The sequence below is a fragment of the Cygnus olor genome, chromosome 8, assembly GCF_009769625.2.
Source record: "Cygnus olor isolate bCygOlo1 chromosome 8, bCygOlo1.pri.v2, whole genome shotgun sequence".
In the NCBI taxonomy this organism is placed as follows: domain Eukaryota; kingdom Metazoa; phylum Chordata; class Aves; order Anseriformes; family Anatidae; genus Cygnus; species Cygnus olor.
Window position 1 is genome coordinate 16,545,386 of NC_049176.1, and position 6,241 is coordinate 16,551,626.

The window sequence follows — 6,241 nt, forward strand, 5'->3', positions numbered from 1 at the left end:
TAACCAGAGTATGACATTTTATGGTAGTTTTTGATGGAAACTACCATATTCAGATAGTTTGAGTTTGAATCTTACTATTATAGGAACAGTGTCCACAACTGAGGGAGGAGGGAGAGCGGAGGGAGGGGAGAGAGATGGTTGTGGAGACAACTGACTAAAGCTGTGCTTCATTCATGTTCTCCGTGGACAGGAACTGGTCCCAGTGCAATAGTACATGTGCTCCTAACTCACTTGTACAAACACGACTTAAAATCGTAACTAAGCATTCTGCTGCACAAAGATTCCATTCACATACTCTGCTGAATGAAGGCTTTTGGTGGACGTCGAAACATAGGAAGATGACAAATAAATGAAACATGGGGGAAGGCGAGCAGACAATATAGATATAATCCTAAAACAATATTCCCAGTCAGAGAAATTTACTTTGAAACAGGAAGCAGAGAAGTTCCACAGAAAAAATCGTCAAAAGATTGGATCAAAGTGGTACTCAGTGTTAAAAGGTAGAACAGGTAACAGTGCTGAAGGCTGAGGTTAAATGGAATAAACCTTCACTAGAAGGCAGGAAACAGGTGATTACACAGTAAGTAATTCCTGATTTGTGTTCAGAACAAAGCCTGTACTAAACATACCGTAGGTCTAGTTAGAAAAGATTGTATAAGAAATATTTCTCATGAAATAAACGTTTTAGGTGGGTTGGGAGAGGAAACAAATGGCTTGAATAAGGAAGAAACCAGAATGCTGGAACCCAGGTGAAATCCTAAATAACAGCAAGAGGTAAAGGAAATAAAAAAATGTACAGCATAAACAATGCTTTTCTAGGCAGGATGTTCTCCAGTCATCACTTATGTTTTAAATGCTGAAGAATAAGGATTGCTCTCTGCTTCTCTTCAACTGTATTGCGTTCTTGTCTCCTGGTATCTTATTCTTACTGACTAATTGTGAAGTCTCGTCTGCTAATTTTCAATAAAACATATGAGGTGGACTCCTAGTAAACAGAGCAACTAATGATGAGTATTTGCCCCCTAATTGCTTTCAACACAAAGTAAACATTTATTAGCTCTACTAACCCTATAGGCATAAACAGTTCACACATGACACAATACTGCATTACTAATAATTGATGAGTGCCTACTAGATAGCTACTAACAAAATTGAAGGTTTTTTTCAGTGCTTAGGGATTCCCCTGCCACTCACTTGTGTTGTTTACAAATGCTTTGACTCTACTGTATATTGCAACTACAAGTCAATAAAAATACAATTAAGACTCTAGCTCTTGAAACTCTGCATCGCATACTTTTCTGCAGAAAACACAGGAAATTCTTATGCAGACTCAGATTTCTCACAAGCATCCTAGGTCTTACCTTCTTTTATGCTATGCTAGTTTTTGTATTTCACTCGCCTTGTACAGAGATGAAAGAGTTTTACACTGAGTAACTATTTCATTAATGTCAGTTTCTGTTTGCTCAGCACTCTTGCAAAGTCTCATATTTCTAGTTAACCCAGAACTTGTCTGGAGACAGCTTTATGCTTACTGTAGAGGTTCGCAGACTAGAAATCGGAAGTTCTCCAGTAGGAAACTACTTGTTGTGCTGTTTTATGAAATCACTGTTGCTTTAATCATTAGGCCACAGACATGCAGCTCTGATTTCAGTTGAGACAACTCAAGACGTTCACCTCCTTCAACTAACCTCCTGCTGCTGCTGGTAGTCCCCGACTATTTTATCACCAGAAATTACTGTCAGAACTGCAGTTCCATTTATGTGTGATGTCACTCCCCAATTTGGTTTGACCAAAACCGATCTGATAAATTAAAGAAACAATTTGGGATCACCCAATACAACATTTTTCCCATTTAACTTGCCCTTACAATACAGAAGGACTTGCTCGGCACTCTGCAGCCTCAGATCCACAGAGATGTTGGATAAAATGACCAAAACCACTTTCTTTGTCTTTCAGCACACTTTCATTCTGGGCCTTTATTTCTTGGTCATTTCAGTCTTCTTTTCTGAAGTGTGGTTTGGGCAGTGATTTATCTGAAAAATATATTCCCAATGCCCCTACAGAAGGTGAAAACACCAGTTCTGTGCTATTTGCAGCCCCTGACAACAAAAATGCCACAGACTTACTTTCTGGTAGATGATCAGATCCTACATCTCAAGCAGAAACTCACCTTTTTCTTTCTGGAGAATATGAAAAAGACAACATGAAAAGGTATGTTAGACTGAAGCATCTCTTTCCAAATTTAGAAACAGAGAAGGCACCTCTGGAATTTCTCAGCACAAAATCAGCCTTGGCAGTGTGAACAATATCCAAATAAATAAATATTAATTTGGATATAGATAATGATAAGGAATGCTAGAATTACCCACCACCTGCTTCACTCTGCAATTGTATTCAATTTTCTCTGAGATATACAAAATGTATGAGGTCATTTAGAATTGGAGTGTTCTCAGCACCTGCTAAGATTAGATCTTTAGAGGCAATAAAGCCAGCATAATCTGAACTCCAGGATCAAGCTAATTGGCTATGATGCCTTTTTTAAAACAGTGCCAAGCATATACTGTAGCTACTATCTGATAAGTAAATTGTTACAGTGCAGCCTACCAGACAAAAAAAAAAAAAGGCACACACAAATCCCAAATATTATTTTTGAATGAGAATCAAAGTAAATAATAAATGCATAAAGCACAGTGTGATATGAGGAGTTCCTTGGCACATCATTGAAATGTTTAATCATAAAACCATGTAGTTAGACACCAGTCATACAGCTCACCCCAAATGACTGAAAAGTCTTATGCATTTGTTTAATAATGCATACTGTGAGTAATACAGGAAATTCTCACTGAAGTATTTCCAGCTTCGTAGAGTCCCCTGATGCAATCCAGTGTTAGTCACACAGTGTGGGAGCACTCAGATAGCCACATCCTCTTCCCCAATTCAGATGCTGGCTGGATTCAGCCTTTAGCAATAAAGCTGTGAGATATTTGGGCTGTATTCCTTCACCTGCCTTATCGTACATTTTATTTAAAATAGCACACTAATTTCTCAGAACATCTCTTTAATAAACAGTTCCTGAAGAAAAGATTCACACTATTTTTCTTGAACAGGGCTTACGGCCACAACAAGGCAGACTGTAAAGTGTCAGCTTGGCAATCAATGGGCTGGGAATAAGGAGGGTACCTCCTAGCTGAGAGACTCTTAAGTTATTTGTGGTTAAAAGGCATGGGGGTGTCCTGCCTAATCTACTGCAGAGGCGTGGGTGTAGGACTGGGCAATAAACTGCTGCAGACATCAGCATGTCTTCCTGCGCTTTTGCTTGAAAAGCAGGACTGGTAGCACAACATAGTTGTGCAGTCCTGAGGAAGAAGAGGAATAGAAGAAAACACAAAGAAGAGAAATGATGAGCAAAGAAAGTCTCTCATCTGCTGTCCAGTTGCTTTTAGGATCAGAAAAACAGCATTATCTTGTTAGCATTCTTGTTATCATTTCTTGTTAGCAAAAAAACTGTCAAAGACCTGAATGCCCCATCAGTAATTTAATACTTTTTCCTTTTGGCAAAAAACAAAACAAAACCACAAACCCACAACCTTGGGGTCGTAAATTCAGGTAAAAATGAAATTATAATACATATGTGCCTTTTTGAGCTGTCAAGTGAAAAATTTTATTTTTATGATTTGCATAACACCACTTTGGAAAGCACTGGCTATATTCCAAGGGAAAGCTGATCTAATTTTTTTGTTTTTCATCTCTACCTTGATTTGACCAATATCCAGGTTCATTAAAATCTTATGTGCTGCAGCTAGGCTAGAAAACTCCAGCAGACAAAACTTAGCTGAAGTCAGCTGATTTTCTATGGACTGTCAGTAGCATTTGTGCATCCAAGTCCTGCCAAGGAATTTTTTCCTCTTCAACTGAGATGCCTCTCACTAATCTGTGTTGAAGTGTAGAGATTCCTGACTACCATTCCTCCTTTATAAATAAGACATATATAAATAAGACATAGATGAGTTACATTAAAATAAATTAATCTAAAAATGCACAAATTCTCACTTCCAAAGTGAGAATGTGTTAAACAGCTAGACCAGCCATGCAAGACTTTTATAAAAAAAAAAACAGGTCATACAATGCAGTCACAAAGTGAATGAGATGACTCTAAATTGAAAGTCAGTATGAGATAGTTGGGGTGCTTAAATAAAGCCAGAACAATTTAATGAGGGTGCTGGGAAAAATAATTATTATTTTAAGTATGATGATAAATATTACTTCCAAGTACGAGAGATGAATTTGAAAATGCAAATACCTCACTATGCCTAAATTTATTACTTCAGCTGAGTCCTGTGATGCAGGACCATTTTCATTTTATGAACACTATTGAATGCTGAATTTAAAAGATTTAACGTATTTAGTCATTAGGCTCAGTCAGTGTCCCCATCTTCCCTGCCATGCCAGAACTTGGAAGAGCCTTTGGAGTTAGTGGTCTTTGAAACAGAAGCTTTGGGCCCTCACACTGTTGACACTGTCAAGACTGAACTATTCAATCCATTTCTCTAACACCAGGAGACAGGCCCCCTTCAAGACCTGATTGAGATATGAAGTGAGACTTTCCCGCTTAAAGCACAACATTCCATTAAGTTAAATTAAATTGTCAATTTTGGGTGATAACTTGAAAAAAACGCTACTCAGTATTGAAGCAACTAAGCTTTTCATAGTTGTCTATCATTACAGCAGGCTTTGTTTGTTGCTTAAGTCAGACCTGCTATAAGTTTTTCTTATTATTTCAGCTGAAATTTAAACCAAAACTGTTGCACCAGATACTACAAAATTGTAATTAAAAAAGCAGACAATATTGCCTTTGCCATGTTAATTAAACTACAGTGAGTTCTATTAACTCATGTTCTCTTAAGATTCTGTTTTATAGATATGTTGTTTGTTAAAATCAAATAATCAGATGTCTTGCAAGAGATTAAATGTCAGAACCAGAGAGGAGATGGGGCAGATGAGCCTTTAAAAACCCCTTTATTCTTCTCTACATCAGCTGATCCGGTAGACACTAAGCATCACTTAAAGGGAGAAAGAATAAAGTAGTGCTTGTTTCATCAGCTGCGGATGAATCAGCAGTATCTTAATAACATCTCTTCAACTATTTGCATCATGGACCTAGAATAGTGCTATTGTGCAGAGGTTAGCCCAGAGAATATGTCATTCTAGGGATTTCCCAATTATGCCTTCTTTGTACAATAAATTAAGTGAAAAATCTGTGCATTGATGTCATGAATGGCCAATGGAAGGCTGAATTTTTCCTTTTTTGATTATTTTTGGAACCTCCTTGTGGTGCGACAAGGTTTGTGATCTGCTGCCCTCCGATGGATACTTACAGAGGTTACGTCTAAAACAGCAGGACTGTGCAGGCACAGCAGGAGCAACATGCTTGAGACCATTAAATTTCTTAAAAAAGCACTACAGAAAAAAAAAAAAAAAGAAGTAATGAAGTGCTAAGTTCTTTGTGTACCACATTTAGCATAAAAAACATATCTGGGTCTCATTTCTTAATATTGCTTTTTTTTTTTTTTTTTTTTGGTCAGGGTACTTTTACGTCCAAGTAGATGTGTTCTAGTTCATTCTATGACACATTGGTCTTTTTCAATCAGCTCTCACTCTCATTATACATAAATACATATAATGATTACATATATTACATAACACATACAGTAATGATATCCCAGTATCTATTGCATCTGATATCTGCATTCTGCCTGCTAATAATCTCTTCATGATTATTATCAATATCCTAGACCTCAGTCTAGCGTTAAAGTTTAAAAATAAAACCACGGAGACTTGCTAGGATAAGTGTTTTCTTTTTGTCATGCACACTTCCTCTAAAAATATTTATCTGTATTATTGGACATTTTAGAACAAGAGATGAATTTGACATGTAGTGTCTTGCCACTTCTACAGGCCCCCACAAAAATCTGGTGTGAGGCTCCCTCAGCTCTGCAGTGGTCTAAGACACTGGATGTTAAGATCACCGCATTACAGAATGCGTACATCCTTTCTCAAAACTGTGGTGATGTTGGTATTAAGGCAAACTGGTTTTGTGAGGATTTATAGAAGCAGAAAAAGGTTGCAAAGAAGACATTTGAAATACATTTTCCCTCACTAATTTAGTGCTGATGAGGTGCTGATTAAAGGGAACCACACACACCTATTTGGAGCAAGATTCAGAAACAATCAGGGTGTCCCC